Source organism: Cervus canadensis, chromosome X (assembly GCF_019320065.1).
Source record: "Cervus canadensis isolate Bull #8, Minnesota chromosome X, ASM1932006v1, whole genome shotgun sequence".
Lineage (NCBI taxonomy): Eukaryota > Metazoa > Chordata > Mammalia > Artiodactyla > Cervidae > Cervus > Cervus canadensis.
In genome coordinates, this window is record NC_057419.1 from 9,128,702 (window position 1) to 9,148,085 (window position 19,384).

At 46.9% G+C, this 19,384-nt stretch overlaps 1 protein-coding gene across 6 annotated transcripts in view; it reads right to left on the reverse strand.

The window, feature by feature from the left end:
- Nucleotides 1-19,384, reverse strand: part of NLGN4X (neuroligin 4 X-linked) — a 378,693-nt gene that overhangs the window by 327,313 nt on the left and 31,996 nt on the right. For 5 of the 6 annotated variants that reach the window (XM_043459622.1, XM_043459618.1, XM_043459623.1 and 2 more), the window contains 2 exons: nt 11,192-11,360; nt 8,089-8,175 (listed from right to left, as the gene is read on the reverse strand). The exons of the other annotated variant lie outside the window; for it this stretch is intronic. The gene's annotated coding sequence lies outside the window, so the exon portion shown is untranslated. The remainder of the gene's footprint in view (nt 1-8,088; nt 8,176-11,191; nt 11,361-19,384) is intronic. 6 annotated transcript variants of the gene reach the window in all.

The following is a 19,384-nucleotide window of genomic DNA, read 5'->3' on the forward strand; positions in this document are numbered from 1 at the left end:
GATGGAGGTCCGATCCCTGGGTCAGGATGATCCCCCTGGAGGAGGGCATGGCAACCCACTCCAGTCTTCTTGCCTGGAGCATCCCCAAGGACAGAGGAGCCTGCCAGGCTACAGTCCTTGGGGCAGCAGAAGATTGGGACAGGACTGAGTGACTAAACAACTGAAAGGAAAAAGCAGGGGTCAGAGTGAGAGAAGGTGATGAAGGAGACAGAGGAGATGATGGGACGAGGAAGCAGGAATCAAGGAGGGGCAAAACCAGGAGAAGGCAAGGCAGTGGATCCTCCCTCCCCTAGACCTTCCAGAAGGAACTGACCCTGCGGACCCTGGCTTTTGCCCCAGACACCTGAGCTGCAGCACTGACCTTATCCCTGTGTCCTGCTCACACCAACAACTTTGTGATCATCTGTTCAGCGGCAGGAGGAAATGAACACGTTGCAAAAGCAGTGGGAAGCGACGCAAATGCATTTCCATGACCCCTTTCTTTAAGAGGGCTTCCCTGATGCCTCAGCTGGTAAAGAATCCACCTGCAATGCAGGAGACCCCGGTTCGATTCCTGGGTGGGGAAGATCCGCTGGAGAAGGGACAGGCTACCCACTCCAGTCTTCTTCAGCTTCCCTGGTGGTTCAGCTGGTGAAGAATCCGCCTGCAATGCGGGAGACCCGGGTTCGATCCCTGGGTTGGGAAGATCCCCTGGAGAAGGCAAAGGCTACCCACTCTGGTATTCTGGCCTGGAGAACTCCATGGACTGTACAGTCCGTGGGGTTGCAAAGAGTCGGACACGACTGAGCAACTTCCACTTTCTTTTCTTCAAGAAAACTGGCTGAGAACAGGGAACTCTGCTCAATGTCACGTGGCAGCCTGGATGGGAGGGGAGTTTGGGGAGAATGGATACGTGTATATGTATGCCTGAGGGCCTTCATGGTGTACCTGAAACTATCACTACATTGCTAATCAGTGATACCCCAATACAAAATAAAAAGTTAAAAAAAAAAAGACTAGCTGAGAAAAATACAGCGGACATAATGGTGAGACTTAAAGATGGAGACTTTCAGGGAGATTGCAATGACTGATGTAGCATCTCCCAACAGAATGGCCTGAGAAAGAAATGAACTGGAAAGCTTCTCAACCAGCAGCTGGCAGAAAACAAAGGCACACCATCAGAGCTCCAGAGGGTTCTCTCCAAGCCCTGAAATGTCACGCACGATGACACTTCTTTCCAAAGCCCTCTAGCCATTTCAACACAAGCATCCTTCCAGTTTATCCTGAAGGCGTAAGATCAATTCATGGACCTTCAGAAGTGTGAAAGCAAGATGACGCCATGGTGGGAAACGACTTCTATCCTCAAATCAATTCCTTTTGAGTCAGATGTTCCTGAATCCTAACTCATTCACAGGGCCACTTTACTGCTTTCAGAAAAAAAATATATATATATTTTAGGGACTTCCCTGTGGTTCAGTGAGTAAAAGTCTGCTCCCAATGCAGGGGACCTGGATTTGACCTCTAGTCTCAGAACTAGCTCCCATAAGCCTCAATTAAGGGTTTGCATGCTGCAACTAAAATAACCCACATGCCTTAAAAGTAAAGAATTAACCTAAAATTCATTGTTTTTTAAAAAAAATGGTTCACGGCACATCACTTTCAGAGATCTGTTCTAAGACTTAACCACAGAAAACTGAATGATTTGAAAACGCTTGAGAAGATTACACTACCGGCATTGTAAAACGCTTCAACTCTAATCTGACGTTCCCAACCATAAAATAACAAATGACCAACCATGATTCCGCATTCAGCCTCAGTTCCCCTCATCCATCGATTTTTGAGGAGGTCTGTGGTTTCAACATTTAAAAAAATTAAACCTACAATGTCAAGAGAATTCAGTCAGCGGAGATGTTTAATAGATTATAAAAGACTCAAGGGACTTTCCTGGTGGCTCAGTGTTAAAGAATCCGCCTGAGATGCAAGAGACTCCGGAGATGTGGGTTGGATCCCTGGGTTGGCAAGATCCCCCGGAGAAGGGAAGGGCAACCCACTCCAGTATTCTTGCCTGGAGAATCCCCATGGACAGAGAAGCCTGGTGGGCCACAGTCCATGGGGGTCAAAAAGAGTCGGACATGCCTGACCAGCAAAACACCAGCAAAAAATTTAAAAACTCATGCAAATGCCAATGACACAAGAGACCAAAGAACACCTGTTAGGAAAACTGAAACTCTGTAGCTGACATAAGCTCCTTTTTCAAGTTACCCTTCCTGATGAATCTGCAACTTGGGGAAGGTGGGAAATTAATGAGGACACACATCCAGGACAGACAGCCCTTCACTCATCCAACGCCACCTGCTTCTCACCTTGCCAGGTTTTATTTGTTAACCTTCTTCCCAGACCAGCCTAATGTGAACAAGCCAATCAATTACCATTAAAAGGACAAGTGAAAGACTCCACATCCCCTCCAAGGAAGCCTTAAATTTTCTAAGTAATTGAGAGGAAAACACAGCAGCTGAAATCGTAGTCCGTTTAGAAGACTTAATTACAGATAAGTCAATGCTAAATAATTTATAGTCTTCCGTGCATATGAACCAGACCAGAACAAATAGCGGGGAAATAAAAGTTATCTACAATCGAGGCTCCATAGTGGTTGTTGCTTAGTCGTTGGGTCATGTTTGACTCTTTGTGAACCCCATGGACTGTGGCCCCACCGGGCTCCTCTGTCCATGGAGACTGTCCAAGCAAGAATACTGGAGTGGGTTGCCGTGCCCTCCCTCCAGGGGATCTTCCTGAACTAGGGATCGAACCCGAGTCTTCTGCATTGGCAGGCACATTCTTTTATCCACTGATCCACCAGAGGAGTCCCACCCCTGGGGTGAAAAGAAGATGTTTGGTCTCCTGAAACACAACAAACGTGGGCTGGAATGACTTTCTTTACCTCCATCTGATATTAAAGGTTTGAAGAAGGATTGTCTGCATAATGGGAAAGAGTCTCATCCACTCGGACGCTGGGCAGAAAAGCTTCAGGCATAGGACGGGACCTTTTATCCCTGGATAAAACTGCATCCGCCAGGCTGATTCCTTCACTGGTCAGCAGACAACACAGGAAGGAGGTCAAAGGGCTGGTGCAGTGTCCTTGACTTGCTCCCCTGAGCCACTCAGCCCGGACTAGACCTTAGAGCTACTGGTTTCCAGAAAGCACAAATCCCTGTGAAAGGGTGTTGACCTGCGGTCACCCGTCATTTACTGAGAACCTTCTGAATAGCCTTGTGCTGTGACGGGAACACAGAAGGCTGAATCTTCTGGACTTCAATCGCCAGGACTTCACGCGTGGTCCAGCGGTTAAGACTCCACCTGCCAATGCAGGGGACACGGGTTCGATCCCTCGTCTGGGAAGATTCCCCCAGGCCACGGGGCAGCTAACCCCACGTGCTTCAGTAACTCCTGAGCCCACGAGCTGCAACTACGGAAGCCAGTACCCCTTCAAGAACGTGCTCTGCAAGAAGAGAATTCACCGCAATGAAAAGCCCACGTACCACAAGTAGAGAGTAACCTCCGCTCGTCACAGCTAGTGGAAAAGGCACACAAAGCAATGAAGACCCAGGACAGTCAAAAAAAAAAAAAATTCCAACCGCCTGCTAAGAAGGATTCCTGGAAGGTTCAAGTAACAGAACGGGACCGCGTCTCCATTCCCGTTTGCTAACGGTGTTCATGAGGTTATGTTACGTGATACCTCACTGAGGTCCGAACTGTTCCATTCCCCATGACCCCATGTCACGCTTCAATAAATATTGAGGAACGCAGTGGAAAATCTGATTTCAGCAGTCACCACGGAAAGGGAAGAAGGCAGGGCACCTTAGAGGCATATTCTTACATTCCATCAGTCAGTTCGTTTCAGTCGTTCAGTCGTGTCCGACTCTTTGCGACCCCACAGACTGCAGCACACCAGGCCTCCCTGTCTATCATCAACTCCCGGAGTTTACCCAAAGCCACGTCCATTGAGCCAGTGATGCCATCCAACCATCTCATCCTCTGTCGTCCCCTTCTCCTCCCGCCTTCAATCTTTCCCAGCATCAGGGTCTTTTCCAATGAGTCAACTCCTCACATGAGTTGGCCAAAGGATCGGAGCTTCAGCTTCAGCATCAGTCCTTCCAATGGATATTCAAGGACTGATCTCCCTTAGGATGGCCTGGTTGGATGTCCTTGCTGTCATACATATTCATCAACATGCAATATTTATTTTTCTCTTTCTAAGTTGCCCTAAATGGCAGGCTCTAGGATCATCTGCGTCCTAACAACTGACTCAAATTCAATCTTTGTAATGGCTATGTAGTATATTCCACCGTATATATGTACCACAGTTTCCTTGTCCATTCGTGTGTTGGTGGACATCTAGGTGGCTCCTAGGTCCTGGCTGCAAACACTGGGGTGCTTTGTATCTTTCTGAGTTACAGTCCGGACTGTGAGCTCTTTGCTATTAAGCTATTTGTAGGGCAGGCATTGGGACGCAGATGTAGAGAACAGGCTCATGGGCACATGGGCAAAAGGAAAGGGCGGGATGAATTGAGAGTAACACTGACTTACATACACAGTGAAATGAAGTGCAAGTAGCTCAGTCGTCTCTGACTCTTCGCGACCCCACGGACTATACAGTCGATGGGATTCTCCAGGCCAGAAGACTGGAGTGAGTAGCCTTTCCCTTCTCCAGAGGATCTTCCCCACCCAGGGATCGAACCCAGGTCTCCCGCATTGCAGGTGGATTCTTTACCAGCTGAACCACCAGGGAAGCCCAAGAATCCTGGAGTGGGTGGCGTTATCCCTTCTCCAAGGGATCTTCCCAACCCAGGAATCGAACCGGGGTCTCCTGCATTGCAGGTGGATTCTTTACCAGCTGAGCTAGTAAAATAGCTAGCTAGTGGGAAGTTGGCATATAGCAGAGGGTATTCAGCTCGGGGCTCTGTGATGACCTAGAAGTCTGGGAGGGAGGCTCACCAAGGAGGCGATATATGCACACATATAACTGAGTCACTCTCTTGCACAGCAGAAAACACAACTCTCTAAAGCAACTAGGCTACAATTAAAAAAAAAAAAAAACTGAGAAAAAAGCATATGTTTACGCAAAAGATCCCAAATCACATACAACAAAAATATTTTTTCTTAATATTTTATTGTAGGTCCTCAGCACGCCCAGGCGTGGAGTCCCGACAACGCGCCAGAGAAAAGAGAAAACGAGTCCATTCCATCCTGATGTTAATCACCCACTTCCCGGAAGCCTGCTGAGTCACATCACCTGGTTCTCTCAGACACGCACAAATGGGATCTCTGAACTGCCTGGTCTGAACCCTACAAATGCCCTTCGTTAAATCGTTCAGGGGAGCAGAATACAAAAGTCGTGATGACTGAAAGCGCTTCCTCAAGAAGTCCTTTCCTCTCGACTCTGATCATGACTGACGGGGGACAACAGCCGCCGAGGGACTGACCCGCCCTCATCAGAGCGGCGGTATCACACACACTTTTCTGTGGATGTCCGTGGATTCTCTCCCTGGGGCAGGTCACTTTCAGACATGAAATTCCAGGGAGCTCCCAGACATTCCTGAGCAAATTCTGGGAGCTGGTGATGGACGGGGAAGCCTGGCGTGCTGCAGCCCATGGGGTCGCAAAGAGTCAGACACGACTGGGCAACTCAACAGCAACAGATTCAGGCTTGCATGCACCCCAAGTTTCAGCTGACAAACACGTGCTGTATGGTTAACAGATTGTAGTGGGTGCATTCACAAAATTCCTAATGATGAAAGCATACACCTATAGTTTCCATAATTTAACATAGTATCCATGATTTGTTATATATTAACGTGCATGCATGCTCAGTCATGTCTGACTCTTTGCAACTGCATAGACTGTAGCCCACCAGGCTTCTCTGTCCATGGGAATTTCCCAAAGCAAGAATACTGGAGGGGGTTGCCATGTTCTCCTCCAGGAGAACCTTCCTGACCCAAGGATGGAACCCGAGTCTCGAATGTCGCCTGCATTGGCGGGCAGGTTCTTTACCACTAGCGGCACCTGGGAAGCCCTTCACCGGTGCACTTATATATCATGCTCCTTTTTGGGTTTCGTGGTCTGCAGTGAAGTAGAAGCCACTCAGTCGTGTCCAGCTCTCTGCGACCCCCATGGACTATACAGTCCATGGAATTCTCCAGGTCAGAACACTGGAGTGGGTAGCGGTTCCCTCCTCCAGGGGAATCTTCCCAACCCGGGAATCGAACCCAGGTCTCCCGCATTGCAGGTGGATTCTTTACCAGCTGAGCCACAAGGGAAGTCCATATTCAGAGCTGTGTGGTCTGGAGCTCAAACTCCAGACCTACTAACCACGGCCTGTCCTGAGAACCAGGATGGCCTGCGTAATTGCGTGACGGCTCCTTGCAGGGCAGCTGCTGACATGAGGACAAGCCCAGCTATTGTCCTACAGGTTGGTGGCGTGAGAAGGAAGACACGTATGGGGCTGGCCAAGGAGTTCCTTACAGTTTCCAACTTTTCGGCCAACCCAATACTTGTGCAACTTCACGCCCTGGTTACACATATCCAATGTTCCTCCAAAAAGAAAATGACAATACCAAAAAAAAAAAGTTTCAGAATTCACAAGAGAAACGGATTTGATTAATGTGATGTTATCGATCACTGAGCCGTATATCCTGATGAGAAATGTGTGTGCACACAACTCCTTTGATAAAATAGGTATGTCTACACAAGATAAAAAAAGCAAACTGCGATCCATTTGTTTTCTCACCCGATATCTTTCACATTTGCATGTTAACCGCAAAAACGGGGGCGGCATTAGTCTTTTTTTATTCATTACAAATTAGCTTTTTGGGGAAGTCAAAAACAAAAAACATAAAACAACCTAGCATTTCTTTATGCCAGGATATAGGAAGAGGACTTTGGAAATCTAGTTTTGTTGAAAGCAGGAGTCCAGTGAAGGACATGACCTTGACAATCACCTAAAATCTTGGAAAGCCACTCAAGTTTGTTAGAGTGAAGACTGGGAAATTAAGTGGTTAAACAGTAAACAGATACTTAAAAGCCAGAGTTGGACACGACTTAACGACTGAACAAGCAGAAACAATAATCACATATATATAAGCAGGGCTTGAATGGACAGCTGACTCATGAACAACCTTAGCTATTTATTTGAAATACATTAAGGCATACTCTTTTTAGTATATTGAGATACTTTTAAAGGGCTTCCCCGGTGGCTCAGATGGTAAAGAATCTGCCTGCGATACAGGAGACCTGGGTTCAATCCCTGGGTGGGGAAGATTCCCCTGGAGGAGGGCATGGCAACCCACTCTGGGATTCTTGCCTGAAGAATCCCCACCGATAGGAGCCTGGTGGGCTACTGTCCATGGGGTTGCAAAGAGTTGGACGCGACTGAGCAACTAAACGTGCATGCGTTCTTTTTAAATTTTAAGTATGCGGCGGTGGGGGGCGGGGGGTAAGCGTGTCGATTTTGACTTGTAAAGCATCTTCACTAATGTGAGCTCACAACCATCAAAGCATTCTGCCCATTTCCCCTTCTTTGCACTGTGCTCTATTTCTGATAAAGAGAAGGATCCCAGGGCCTCAGTGGGCCCCCAGCCTGCATTAAAAGGACATCCGATATTTTGTATTCCACTCCTCAGGGCCTCACACAAAAATGATACCAGGATACACTGAGGCCATTCAAAGACCTCAGTAGCTTGAGATGCTGCCTGCAGGATAAAGTGGGATGAGGGTCCATTTCAGAAGAAATATACCCAAGTTGAGTCAGAGGATTGACTCTTCTGTTTCATTAATGAGATAGCCTCTGCACTGTGGCTATTTGCAGAAACAAATGATTATTACGAAATCCTAAATTCACAAGGCATGCCAGTTGTACGGGCTGAAGGAGGCTGAAATCACTGCTCTGCACTGTGGTGAATTTGAAATAAATCTTTTTTAAAAAAAGAAAAGAAAAGAAAACCATTTTCCCCAGCAAAGCAATTTGAAAGCACTGCTAGATGTGAATTAACCAGGCAGTAAATGCTTCGAGAAAATAAACCAGCGGAGATCAATGTTTACTTTTTTCATACTTACCATTACATCGCCCTTCTAAGAAGATGCTTTTAAAAATGCCTCCATGAAAATCTACTTGATTGCTTTTCCATCTCAGCACATTTTTCCCTGTTACCGTAAAACAGAGACACAGAGAAAGAGAGAGAAAAATCCACTCAGTAAAAGAGATGGTATCATTGTGTCAAAACCAACGTGACATTTCTTCTAAGCCTTCTTTTCCGTGATTAGAAAAACTAGGGGGTAGAGACATCGAGTAATTCCAAACCGATTTCCTAAATTCAAGCAACCAATCAAGAAAGGATGCCCAAACAGTGATTACAGCAAATTGTAGCTTTTCTGTCTGACCACATGAGTCCACAGCGATTTGAAAATCCAGAATAAATTGAGACCATTGGAGGTCAGCAATGTATTAATACTTACCACTTGCACTCCTAGGACCGCCATTAAATTTTCATTGAAAATGAATAATCAGTTTAGTTCATGTCTATGTTTGATCTCGTTTATTTAACTTAAGGATTTAAACTCTTTGCCTGGGCTTCCCTGGTGGTTCAGGAGTAAAGAATCCGCCTGCAATGCAGGAGACTAGGGTTCGTTCCCTGGGTTGGAAAGACCCCCCCGGAGGAGGAAATGGCAACCCACTCCAGTCTTCTTGCCTGGAGAATCCCATGGACAGAGGAGCCTGGCGGGCTACCGTCCACAGGGTCGCAAAGAATCGGACATGACTGAGGAGACTAAACAACAAACTCCTTGCATAATTGGATCTGTGGAAGTCCAACAACACGTTAGGCATCATTTAGTTGAGAGACTAATTCTCAGCCTGCAGAGATACTTTTTTTCTCCAACAACAGCATGTCAGATGGGCGAGATTCAAGCGGTCCATGCCTCTTGGCTCTCCTATGGCAAAACCAGGCTCTGTCTGGTCAGTAACCATCTTGGGACCACTTGGCACTTTCCTTGACACCTCACGCTGGAGTCTTCTCTTTACAGGACAACTCTCAACAATCCCACTTCTTCCCACTTCTAACTGAGGATCACCACAAAGCAAGCGACTCCCCATGAGTATATTTGGACAGAGTACCCCCTTGTCACTGAGAGTCATCACTTTACTTCAGCAGGAAGACAGCAAGTGGGAAGAGAGGATAAACCTCTCGATCCTCAATTTAACTCATTTCAACCCTAGGGGAGTATCAGTATTGAGTACATCAGGTGTTTGGCTTTCAAAGCTAACGACTCAGCCCAATCTTCGGTTGTAGGAAGCGAGGTTCACGGTCTGATTTTTGTTTTTGTTTTTTTTTTTGGGGATCACTCATAACACCTAGCCACCATTAGTTACTATGTCATAAATATCACCGATGCAAACGTAGTTGTGAAAATGAATTTGTATGAAACAATCTTAGTTGCATGCATTATTCTTGACCCCTCTACAGCCGTGGAGGACAGTTATCATCACACTGATTTTAAACACTTTCAGGAAAAATGATATTCAGATGTTAGGTCTCACTACTCACAAGCTGTTAGAACAGAGGTCGGACCTATGCCTACCTTGAGTTCAGAGAACACATCCTTTTCACAGAATCAAGCTGCCTCTTTGTTCAAACGTAATAGGAATTGTTACGGTAGGTAACGCATGTATGGTGGGTCAACATTAAACGTGTGTGGTTCGTGTGTCCGACTCTTTGCGACCCCATGGACTGTGGCCCACCAGGCTCCTCTGTCCATGGGAAGTCTCCAGGCAAGAATACTGGAGTGGGTTGCCATGCCCTCCTCCAGGGGATCTTCCCAACCCATCAAAGCTGAGTCTCCTGCATCTCCTCCATCCACAGGAGAATTCTTTACCACTGAGTCACCTAGGAAGCCCACGTATGTGGTGGGTCAACCTTAAACACACTTCTTTACGCACGGACTCTTTTTCACATTTGGCCGTTCGGATGTTACTTCCCTGACCAAGGATGGAACCCGGGGTCCTGTTGAGGAAAGCACCCAGTCCTAAGCGCTAGAACACCAGGGAATTCCCATTTGGACTCTTTTTATCCTCTCAATGAGCACAAAAGCCAGCATTATCTCCTTTCATTGGAAAAAAAATAAAAACAAAATGAAGGAGGTATTAGGGAACTCACCCTAGATCGCAGAGCGGTTAATGGTGGTGTAGGGCTCAAAGTGAACACTCGGACTATCAAGACACATTGTTTGGGGTGGAGCTATTAATACCTTCTCTGTGTTGGATGCTTTGGTCCCCAGTCTAGGAGAATCTCGGCCTGACACGGCTTCCATCAAAGGTTACCTTGTATCAGGACCAGAGACTCAGTGCACCAGTGATGAATATAGTAATAGCAAGCATCCATGGACTAGGAGGTATTACAACATAGCAGGCTTACCTACCACAACTTAGAAACTGGCTCTATTTCTCTTTCACTTGATCAGAGGTCCTGCCTTGGTTCACACCCATAGCTCACTGTCCATTTCACAACTAGGAAGTCAACTATAGATGTGTGTGTGTCAGGAAAGAACTACCAAAATGATAAAACACTTATTGGGGGACAAAAAAAAAAACTTATCAATGTGTCTATTACATTTGTGCTGGCGGACCCACTACAGATGTCCTGAAAACAGACAAATATGACAACAAATTGCTGGTTAATTGTAAACTAATAAGAAATTACATTTTATTATGCAGTTTCACTATATAGCATATAAAATTATATGCTACCATAGCGGTACCATCTATAAAAGACTTACACTGTAATTGTTATGTTATTGACTCATCTGTGAAAGTTTGTCAAAGCTGAACTTCCTTGGTGGTCAGTGGTTAAGAATCTACCTGCCGATGCTGGGGACGTGGGTTCAATCCCTGGTTGGGGAACTTGGATGCCACGTGCTCAGGGCAGCTAAGCCCGCGTACCACAACTAGTAAACCCGTGTACCACAACTGGTAAGCCTGCATTCCACAATGAAGAACTAGTGCAGATTTTTTTAAAAAAATCCCTTGTGATGACTGATATTAAATCCTCAAGACACACCAGTATTGGTGAGTCACTGATACATTAGCAAAGACTGGCATAAACATCTTACGTCACGTTGCTTGCATCTTAGGGTGCAGTGATCACATGAGTCAAACCATACAGACCTCTGGCAGAATACTCGAGGCAGCAGCTGAGAATGGTCTACTCCACTCTATGACAAGGATTCAAGGAAGCTTCTCCAAAGAATTTCATCTTTACGATCGACGACCCGGGGTTTCGTAGAGATGTTCACAGCCATTCCAAATGGCCCTGGGCAGCGGGTCAAGCAGATACCTAGAACATAAGGTAACAGGGACATAAGTACTTGCATAAAAGATGGCATTGATGGAGCTGGGACTTCTCAAGAGGGTACGAATATGATCTTATTCCCTGGTAGCTAAGTAATGTGAGCTCCCCTGGTGGCTGAGTGGTGAAGAATCCACAAGCAAATGCAGGAGAGGTGGGTTTGATCCCTGGGTTGGGACGTTCCCCTGGAGGAGGGAATGGCAACCCACCCCAGTATTCTGGCCTGGAGAATCCACATGGACAGAGGAACCTGGTGGGCTACAATCCACGGGATCACAAAGAGTCAGACACGACTTAGTGACTAAACAACAGCAACAAATCATGTACGGTAAACACTGCCTAGAAATTCTCAGTTATTTCATTTCAGAAGTGTTTATTGAGCACAGACTTTGCGTAAGATTTGAGGATGATAGAGAAGAAATATCAGGGACATTCCTGGTGGTCCAATGGCTAAGACTCTGCATTCCAAAAGCAGCAGCCCTGGTTCCATCCCTGATCAGGGAACTAAATGCCACGTGCAATGACTAAAGACCCCACAAGTTGCAACTAAGAGTTCCAGGGCCACAACAAAGGCTGAAGTATTAAGTTAAATTAAGTGACGTGAAGTCACTCAGTCGCGTCCGACTCTTTGTGACCCCACGGACTGCAGCCCTTCAGGCTCCTCTGTCCATGGGGTTCCCCGGGCAAGAACACTGGAGTGGGTTCTCATTCCCTTCTCCAGGGGATCTTCCCCACCCAGGGATCAAACCCACGTTTCCTGCACTGCAGGCGGACTCTTCACCGACTGAGCCAGCAGGGAAGCCCTCAAGAAGTGTGAGCCAGGATTACAGCTAAGGGGGCCTGAGGTTTCCACAGTCACTCATGACCAGTGTCTGCATGCAATCCAGCACATGCATAGACAAAATGGGAAAATATAAATGGATATTTAAAACCTAAAATATTACAGAGAGATTTATGGAAAAAAAAAAAAAAATACCTCTAGTGTCCATAAGTTTGTTTACTAAGTCTGTGAGTCTCTGTTTTCTAAGTTCATGTGTACCGTTTCTTTTTAGATTTGTTATGGTTGCTGAGGGGGGGAAGGGATAGTCAGGGAGTCTGGGATGGACACGGACACACGGCTTTATTTAACATGGAGAACCAGCAAGGACCTGCTGGACAAACAGGGAACTCTGCTCAATACTCTGTAATAACCTTATGGTTCCCAGGGGGAAGGATGGGGGAAGGGACAGTCAGGGAGTCTGGGATGGACATGGACACACTGCTGTATTTACCATGGAGAACCAGCAAGGACCTGCTGGACAGCACAGGGAAGTCTGCTCAATACTCTGTAATAACCTTATGGTCACCAGAGGGAAGGAAGGGGGAAGGGACAGTTGGGGAGTCTGGGATAGACATGGACACACGGCTCTATTTACCATGGAGAACCAGCAAGGACCTGCTGGACAGCACAGGGAACTCTGCTCAATGTCACGTGGCAGCTGGGATGGGAGGGGAGTTTGGGGGAGAATGGATGCATGTACGTGTATGGCTGAGTCCCTTCACCTGAAACTATCACAAGAGTGTTAATTGGCTATACCCCAATACAAAAGAAAAAAGTTCAAAAGAAAAGAAAAATCTAGCACCATTCATCATTTATTATCTTCTTGCACACACATACACAAAAACAGGAAAATATAAAATTGTCTTTAAAACCTCAAGATATTTCAGAGATATTTTTAAATTAAAAAAAAAAAACTAGTATCATTCATCATTTAACTGTCTTTTGAGCCTCAGTGACCTGCTGAATTTCTAAATGAAAAATGGGAGAAGTTGAATTTTGAAAGACTTTCATGAGTAGCTAAAGAAATTAAGTAAATTGCATGCTCAGATGAGAATAGTACTTATTGCGAGGTTTTAGCAGGGTGTCCCAGACACGTCTGAATGTGCAGATAAATGTTCCAATTAACATAAATCATCTTAATTTGCAGCCTAATGTATCTAACCCAGACTTTATCTCCTTTCTGTCACAATCTTCCAAACCACATCCAGTTTTGAAAAGATGCATATTTAATAAAACATGTGTTTCTGTCTTGGATTTGCTCCCAACTTTAGGCAATGCTCGAATTGTTTCATTTTTAGCATTGGGAAAACCCAGCGAGGAGAAGCGGAGAAAAATTTTCCTTAGCATTTCAAGAGTAACTGAAAATACAGATAATCAATTGTACACAGTTCTAACTCTGCCCAAAACATCCCAGAATTCTGATGATTCTCAAGAAATTCATTTTGTATTCACTTTGCTGATTCTGAACCAGATCTTTACAACAAAATTTGAAAGTACTAGAGTCGTTATCCAGCAAATGGCACAAAGAAAGAGTGCTGCAATGTATATTTATACCTTTCACATAAGCCTTAAAAGGATTAAAGTCCGAAATCCTTAAGGTTCCTAAACTGTATCCCTCTAAATTTTTTAGGTGTGGACTAGAATGGGAAATTTGATAAAGTTTTTCTATGACAATGTCTTTAAGATAATACAGAAAAAGAAACTAAAAATTCAAGGGACATGAATACTGGCAAAGATCTTCAAAGATAAGGAAACATTTAGAAGTAAATTACAGAAGGATGTGATCGTTGAGTGTACGAAAGTGATAGTTGCTCATTCGCGTCTGATTCTTTTCACCTCATGGACTGTAGCCTGCCAGGCTCTTCTGTCCAAGGAATTCTCCAGAGCAGAATACTGGAGTGGGTTTGCCACTCCATTCTCCAGGGGATCATCCAGACCCAGGGATCGAACCTAGGTCTCCCACAGTGCAGGCGGATTCTTTACCATCTGAGCCAGCAGGGAAACCATATACTTTAGTAAATCGTGTTGGTCTATATAGAAGCTGAACCATCAAAGAAGACCCACCTTGCCTCATTTGAAAGGCCACCTTCTCCAACCATAAACTGATTCAATGACCAGAGGTGGTTTCTCCAGCCTCTCTGACTCACCCACAAGTCCAACAGTGATGCCTTGTTTGTTAACACTTACTAACGGGCAACATTTGATGTCGTCATTCTCTCAGTGAATACGTATAGGGCGCCTGACGATCACTCTTTTCTTCAACACATAGCCAATGAACACCCCCTTTGGAAGGCAAAGTAGAAAAACATTTCAACCCACACATGTAGCCAAAGAGTGAAAATGCCTTCGAGTTTGGGCGAGCTCAGAAAAGGAAGCAAGCAGGAGATGAAATATGAAAACAACCGGGGGGTGGGGGGTTCCCTGGTGCTTCAGCTGTTAACAATCTGCCAGCCAGTGAGGGGACATGGGTTCCATCCTTGGTTAGGGAAGATTCCACGTGTCACAGAGCAGCCAAGCCCATGTGCCACAAGTATTGAGCCTTCGGTCCACAACAAGAGAAGCCAACCCAATGGGAAGCCTGTGCTCTGCAACCAGAGAAAGCCTGTGAAGCAACAAAGACCAGCACAGCCAGAAATAGACAGATCAGTTAATATTTTTAAGAAAGAAAGCAATGGTGTGCAGTCCACTTTATGTGGGAGGAAGGCAGGGGGAGTGGCCATATGCTGATTTTGCTCAGTTGGACCACAAAACCTAAAGACAACTGGTATACCAGCAGTGATGTCCTCAGAGAACCCTATGGGACGGAGCTTGTAGGCAGGCAGGAAGCTCCTTCTGCAAAGCCAAATAGGTCACGGAAAGGAATCTGGGGTTCATCCTAAGTGTCATTCATACGCAGCCCTTCTTGGTGAGCTATTTTAGGTTGAGAAGGAGGAACACAAGGTCAGAGATAAGTAATACGAAAAACCTGCCTCTGGTGTTTACTATGTGCTTATCTTTCAGTGAACTTTCACTGATTCCTTGACCTATTTTTTGCAACCATTTCTACAAGCAGGGACTCTCATATAAGCCTCTTGGAGGAGGAGAGAACTGAAATGTGAAAAATCAGCCATTGCAATTCACACACCTGGGAAGTATCAGAGGTGGCCTGGCTACGGTGGCAGAAATGGATGAGTTGTCAACAGTGCCCATCGGAGAGAGGGGAGGGTGTCAGGGGGACAGAACCTCAGCCTCGTGTGATGGACAAAGGATGCCTCCATGTGAAATGATGAATATATACATGTAACTCTCTGCCCCTGGTTTCAGGTACAAAGCTGCTAAGTGTGGGTGTTAGTCACTCAGTTGTGTCTGACTCTTTGTGACCCCATGGATTGTGTAGCCCACCAGAAGCGGGTTGCCATGCCCTCCTACAGGGGATCTTGCTAACCCAGACATCGAAGCCAAGTCTCTTTAGCCTCCTGCATTGGTAGTCGTGTCTGACTCTTTGCAACCCCATGGACCATAGCCTGCCAGGCTCCTCTGTCCATGGGATGCTCCAGGCAAGAATCCTGGAGTGGGTTCCCATGCCCTCCTCCAGGGTTCTTTACCACTAGCACCACCCAGGAAGGTAAAGGAAACTTCGATTTATATACGGAAGCTGAAGCAAAGCTGAGGGTCATCGGCTTGCAACCTACTGCAAGGACCTACTGCCTGCAACTGGCAGAAGAATTGGGGGTCGGGGAGTAGCCTCCTGGGGTTGAGTCTTTCACCTGCGGGGTCTGTGCTAACTCCAGTTAGAGGCACACCAAACTGAATCGCGGGACACCTGGCTGGTGGGGGTGGAAGTCCCACACATCTGAGGTCAGAAGTTGAGTGTGTGAGCAGAGCTTTTCCCAAACGATATGGGAGAGGGGAATACAAGGGTGGTCCAGGTTGAAGGAGTGGCCAGGAAGAACTCACAGCAACAGGAAACACACAAACAAAGAACAACAGCAGCGGATGTCTGAGTTTCTCAGCTCGGGGGGATGGCGAAGCTCCGAGAAGGGATGACTGAAGCTGGGGATTAGGGGTTGGGGGGTGGGGAGGTGGGATGGGTGATGGAAGATGTCGGTGCTCATGGGTGGTTTCTGAGCTGGGTAATCATTCTACTCAATCTATTATTGGCAGAAATGGAGCAAGAATAGTTAAAAAAAAAAAAATAGACTGGAGAGGATGCCACCTCTGTGCAGAATCTGAAAAAAAAAATTGTAGAGAGGATCTTATTGAGAAAAGAGAAATAGACACAGACGTAGAGAACAGATGTTATGGATACCACGGGGGACAGGTGAGTGGGACGACCTGGGAGGTATGTCTTTGACACAGACACCACTGATACTGTGAAAGTTGCTTAGTCGTGTCCGACTCTTTGCGACCCCATGGACCATGCAGTCCATGGGATTCTGTAGGCTAGAATACTGGAGAGGGTATTCTTTCCCTTCTCCAGGGGATCTTCCCAACCCAGGGATCGAACCCAGGTCTCCCGCATTGCAGGCTGATTCTTTGCCGGCTGAGCCACCAGGAAAGCCCATACACTATTGATATGAGGTATTAAATAGATAACTAATGGGAATTTGCCGTGTAGCACAGGGGACTCTGCTTGATATTCCTGAAAAGCCTAAATGGACAAAGACGTGTAGTGGCTCAGTCGTGTCCGACTCTTTGCGGTGGACTGTAGGCCCCCAGCCTCCTCTGTCCATGAAACTCTCCAGGCGAGAATACGGGAGTGGGATGCCTTTGCCTTCTCCAAAACGCAGAAAAGATTTCGAAAAAGAATAGATGATACATGTACACATATGACTGAATCGCTGATGCTGTACGCCAGAAACGAATGTAACACTGTAATCAACTACAATTCTAGAACGAAAAAGTTTTTAAAAGCTTACCAAAAAAAAGTCACAAGTCAAGGTGAGGGGCCAAGAGGGGGAGATACCATCCACAGGGAAATAGAACGCAGAGAACAGAGCAAGTCAAGTGACAAAGGTGATGGGCCAATTGTGGACACAGGAACGTGAGTTTTTGCAAGAGCACACAGGATGGCTGTCCAATCTGTGATGATAAGGGTGGGATGGAGCTTGAGAGATAATTGAAAGCTGAGAGTAGAGACATGTGGGTCTCCTGGGTGAAAGGCACTATTAACACACTACGGACCAGAAACATGTGATGGCCATGAGTGTATGCCAAGTCGATTCAGTCGTGTCTGACTCTTTGACGCCTCACGGACCATAGCCTGCCAGGCTCCTCTGTCCGTGAGATGCTGGAGTGGGTTGCCATGCCCTTCTCCTGGGGATCATCCTGACCCAGGGATTGAACATGCATCTCTTACATCTCGTGCATTGGCAGGCGGGTTCTTTACCCCCTCAAACCCCTCTGGGAAGGCTTGGAGTCATTCTTTTAAGCAAGTACGGAACTGCGTCAACTCAGGTAGGGAGCAAGACTCCACAGTAGTGGGAAATGAGGTTCTGTGTCCCCAAGGTCTGTGTGTTTCCCTTCCTCAGAGAATACAGGACGTGCCTGCCTTTCCGTGTGGGTGTTTCCATGGGTTATTTTGTCCTGTCTGTGTAGACTGTGATCCCACTGGGATAAGGGGTTGAATCTTATCTGCGTTTCGATGCTCTGCGGTTATCCAGCAAAGTGATTTTGTCAAAATAAGATGTGAATACAGAGCTATCGGGAGTGGGGCTGTCCTGGTGGGCAAGGGGCAAAGAAGCGTCCTGCCAACGCAGGGGACACGGGTTTGATCCCTGGTCCAGGGAGATCACAGATGCCACTGGGCAAGCAAGCCTGTGCATCCCAACTACTGAAGCCCGCCACCCCTCGAGTCCGTGTTCCAGCACAAGAGGAGCAGCTGCGATCAGAAGCCCGTGAACCACAATGTGGAGAACGGCCTCACTTCACTGTAACTAGAGAAAACCCCACACAGCCACGAAGACCCAGCAGAGCCAAAAAAATCATCATCATCATCATACAATTTAAAAAAGAGAAATTTACAACTTTCAGAGAAACACATGAATGAAGGGATGGATGCATGAGCATCTAGTGAGGTTCCCGTTGTCTGAAGGAGGAAAAGGTCCATGCTGCCGACCAGGACCAGACCCCTGAGACAGAAATTGCCCCCTGAATCCCTGAAACGAGGAACAGCGGGGCTGTCTTCAACTCACTCTAAGGGGTGTGAATTACGAGCCAAGCGCCGGGAGGCCCCGGAGGAATAAATAATATCTCGCCTATTGATGAGGTTTGATGGTTGGTTATTATTAATCTCTGTATCCCAAATGGCCCACAGCACATGTTAGACACCCAGTAAATATGCATCGACTCGAATGGACTGGGAACCAGAGGAGCTAAAGATAACCTGGAAATATGCAGTGTAGGACTGACATGGATACGTGTAAGTCGCTTCAGCCCTGTCCGACTCTTTGTGACCCCACAGACTACAGCCCTCCAGGCTCCTCTGTCCATGGGACTCTCCAGGCAGGGAGACTGGAGTGGGTTGCCATGCCCTCCTCCAGGGGATCTTGCCGACCCAGGGATCAAACCCATACCTCTCTTGCGTCTCCTGCGTTCACGGGCGGATTCTTTACCACGGGCGCCGCCTGGGAAGCGAACACAGCAGAGGCAACTATTTCTGGAGATAACGTTATTGATGTATGTGTGTGGGTGTGAGTCACTCAGTCGTGTCTGACTCTTTGCGACCCCACGGACGGTAGCCTGCCAGGCTCCTCTGTCCATGGGATTCTCCAGGCTAGAATACCGGAGTGGGTTGCCACGCCCTTCTCCAGGGGATCTTCCCAGCCCAGGGATCGAACCCAGGTCTCCTGCAGAGCAGGCAGATTCTTTACCATCTGAGCCACCAGGGAAGCCCTCCAACTCTTCCATCGGCCATCAGTAAGGTCTCTTCAACACCTGCTCTAAACTCTACACTTTTCTGATCCCCAGTGCTCCCATCCTTCACCATCTGTTCAAGACCCTCCCCGTGGGGAGGTGTCCGTTCTTTAGGAAAGTGTCCTGTGAACTCAGTCTAAAGAAACATTCCCCCTCCTGGCCGTTCTCCCCTAGGGCAGTAAACACAGCGGTCACCCTGATTCAAGGAATGACCTCTCCCGCATGTATATCAGCCTCTGAGTCCTCCCACAGACCACAAGACTCCAAGATCAAGCTGGTGTCTCCCGCTTATCTAGCA